Raw genomic sequence first — 3,941 nt, forward strand, 5'->3', positions numbered from 1 at the left:
TGATCCACCCCTCTGGGCAAGAGAAGTGCTGGCTGGGAACTGGTCTGAGCAAGAAATGTTATCATAAGATTAATATTTAGTGGTCACCTTGTTCTATACCAGGCTCCCTGTGAACAATGTTCATGAAGTCACCCACTGTTCATATCCCCAAAACACACTTCCTAGATCTCATCAGCTGGAGACTAAGGGGCTGAGAAAGTGCACAGAATGAGACGTACAGGTACAGGAGCGGGGAGTCCATGGTAAGCACTGGCCCTCAGGTCCACCCCCATGGACACAGCTGGCATTGTATTTGACAGTCTGGAAAGGGTGCTCACTCAGAGCCTTGGCTGAGGAATAAGGATGCCTCCTGTGATTACTGACCTTTCATCCACTCTGACCTCGAGGGGCCTGGCAGGTAAAGGGTGTCTGGTTGGTTGAGGTTGGTACGTTCAGGATATCCTAGGGGAGGTATGGTCCCATTCCATTCTTAGAGTCCCTGGCCACTTCCTGGCCGCTCTTGGCCAGCACCATTCTACCATAAGGCTGGATCTGGGGAGACTCAGGCTCAAGCTCTAACTTCATCTGGCCAGGCAGATCTTAAAGGAGGACCAAGTTGAGTGGCTTCAAAGTCACCCCGTCCTTATAGCACAGGTCAGCTGTTGTTCCCTCTCTGCCCTACCAGACTCTCAGATGTTGACAGAGCCTCACAAAGTCACCTTGAGCCCACGGCCATGGCCATGGCAGCAGGTGCAGACGCCCTCTTTGAGGTTGCAGGTTGAGGCCACATTTTGCCCACATTGTGCTGGGCTAAGGATGCAGACGTGCAGACCCTGCTCAGGTGAGCTTGTCAGCCGCTCCTGGATGCCAAGCAGAGATGGCTGGTGCCCGCGCTTCACACAGATGTCCTTTCAGTTGTTGCTCCCGGGTCTTCAACCATGTGCCCCTCAGTGAATGGGTAGAGGAGGGATGGAATAGGATGGCTGAAGGGCGGCCTGAGCACAGGTGTCTACTGATGGCGGATTACCTCCCTGCCACTGCCCTCCACTCAGCCAGTGCAGGTGTGCCATGGGGGACTGCCCACTTCTCCTCCTGACACCAGTGAACCATCGTGGGCCCAGCAGGGGTACTGTAGGGGCTTAAGCCAGGGTCTCTGGCTCAGCATCCCTTCCCAGGCTTCTTAACAAACCTTCATTAGACCCCTAGAGTTCAGGGAAAACTGAGATGCTTAACCCCCGGAAGAACACCAGCTGTTACACAGATCAGCACTTCCAGTGCCCTGATGGAAACCAGTCCTGGCCAGGTATTCGATGAAGGGGAGCGGAATATGCCACCCCAAATGTGCCACTTTGGCGTGTGGGTTATTTTGAGGTGAAGACAATCAAGACCCAGCAAACTTAGGGAAATCTTTTTACCTCTCCTCTTTTTTTTTTTGGCCACGCCATGCGGCATGCAGGATCTTAGTTCCCCAACCAGGGACTGAACCAATGCCTCCTGCTTTGGGAGCAGGGAGTCTTAACCACTGGACTGCCAGGGAAGCCCTACCTCTCCCTTAACTGCCTAAAAGATTTTTTTTTTTTATTTTAATTTTTTTTCAGTACGCGGGCCTCTCACTGCTGCGGCCTCTCCCGTTGCGGAGCACAGGCTCCGGACGCACAGGCTCAGCGGCCATGGCTCACGGGCCCAGCCGCTCCGCGGCGTGTGGGATCCTCCCGGACCGGGGCACGAACCCGCGTCCCCTGCATCGGCAGGCGGACTCTCAACCACTGCGCCACCAGGGAAGCCCTGCCTAAAAGATTTTAAAAAGGAAGCCTGTACCAAAAAGACAGCTATTACCAGAGATAACTTTTTTTCTAATCTGAAAGACTTACCTGCATGGCAGGGCAAACATCTGGTTGCCAACTACCTGCTCTTCTCATCTTCCTGTGAACGGCCCTCCTCCCCTCTGGAGCCCCAGGCCCCTAACCCTTTCCTCAGCTCAGGATGGCATGTAAGCCTCCATCGCCCAACTGCCTTTGCATCTCCTGTCTTTGTGGGGCTCCGGTATGCTCATAATTAAATTTGTTTTTCTCCTATTAATCTGTTGTCTGTCGATTTAGTTACTGAACCAGCCAAAGAACCCAGAATGGAGGAAAGGAATCCTTTTCTTCCCCAACAATGAGGAAATGAAGTCCTAGCACACTGGGGCCCTGTCTGGTCATCCAGCAGCCAGGACACCGAGGTGAAACGGCTAGGTGGTGCTTTGGGGGGCTCCAAGGAGCTCTGGTCCTTTATGTCTCAGCACAGAAAGAATTCAGTGAGAGGCAAAGTAATAGATAAGAAATGACTTATTAGAATAGGACGCTTGTGAGGGTGAGAGGGTGCCACCCTAAGAACTTAGTGGGCTACGGTTTTATAATCAAAGGAAAAGTGGGGAGGGGGAAAAGACCACCCTCTTCCTCATTCTGGAGTAGACATCACGCTTCCATCATCAGCTCCTTCTCCAGGCTGGGCAAGGGAGTTTTCTTGTCCCTACATGGTCAAGCCAAGACTGTCCTGGCACCATGGAAAAATTATTTCAGGTCTCAGTACAATGAGGGTCTTTCACTTTGAAATGTCACCTTTCCATAAATTATTGTGTTTTCATGTGTGCAGAGAGCATGTCCTAGGGATCATTAACTTACTGAGCTCACTGGATGTGGGTCTCATGCCACTATTGTTTTATTGTTTTGGGGCATGTCTCGTGCTTCTGTTGCATGGTTTTGTTGCTAAGCAGGCCTGCTTGGTTTTGTGGTTAAGCAAACCTGCTTTCTTGAGTGATCATTAACTTCCAGGGGTCTCCCATACTTTTTGTTTACTTACAATCCCCTAGTGGGATTAACTATTTAATTACCTAATTTGTCCCTTTACCCTGTCCCTGTCCGAGGGGGCTGCTCCACCGTGGGCCCCACAGTTCCTTGCTGGACCCAGGCTTTGAACGTCCTCCCATGCCTCCTCCCACCCCAACCTCATTCCTCTGTGGTCCAGGGTCTCCCCCAATTTCCTTTCCCTCCATGGTCTTCCTCACATTTAAGATCTTTTTTCCTCTGTCTGTCTCACCAGGGAGCCCATAAGGTCTCTGCAGCTCCCAAAACAATTGTCTTGGGGAGAAAAGAGAGTGTGGAGGGACAAAAGAGAGGAAAGGAAGAGGGATAATAAAGGAGAAAAGGAAACGGTGGGGACACGGGAAAGGGGGAGCGGAAGGAAGGGAGGGGAGGGGAAGGAAGAAAAGGAGAATGGGGTGAAAGAGAGGGAGAAGAGAGGAGAAAGGAAGCACCAGCAACTCAACCAAGACCACTCCTGGTTTTGCAAATTAGCACTTTTCTGTCACTCCTCCTCCCAAGTTCTGCTTGAGTGAACATGAAGAAGCGAACTGTTTCAGAAATCCCAGTTTCACTTTACATCTCCATTGATAAACCAGAGAAACAAGAAAAAGCCTGGTTGTTTTATGATTTTTTAGGGCATGGACAGAGGGGAGGAAGAAATATCCTTGGCATCCTGCCTTTTTCCTGTCTTTGTAATTTCCTGTTAATTTACTACCTCAACCTTTGCCATGTAAATAATACAGGTAAAGATAAACTTCACTGGCCCTGGACTCTGACCTCTGTTTAACGCCCCACCCCCTGTCTGATCCATCCTCCAACCCACCACTGGAAAGTTTGGTATTGTTACCTGGAAATTTAGAGCCAGACAATAAATAGCTGGAGAGCCAGAGCGTGTTGATTTTAGACAAGCCTCACGAGAAAGTAAAAAAACACCAGCACAGGGACTTCCCTGGTGGTCCAGTGGTTAAGACTCTGCACTTGCAATGCAGAGGGCACGGGTTCAAACCCCCATGCCGTGCAGTGCGGCCAAAAAAACCAAAACAGGGCTTCCCTGGTGGCGCAGTTGTTGAGAGTCCACCTGCCGATGCAGGGGACGCGGGTTCGTGCCCCAGTCCGGGA

This window comes from Physeter macrocephalus, chromosome 2 (genome assembly GCF_002837175.3).
Source record: "Physeter macrocephalus isolate SW-GA chromosome 2, ASM283717v5, whole genome shotgun sequence".
Taxonomy (NCBI): Eukaryota; Metazoa; Chordata; class Mammalia; order Artiodactyla; family Physeteridae; genus Physeter; species Physeter macrocephalus.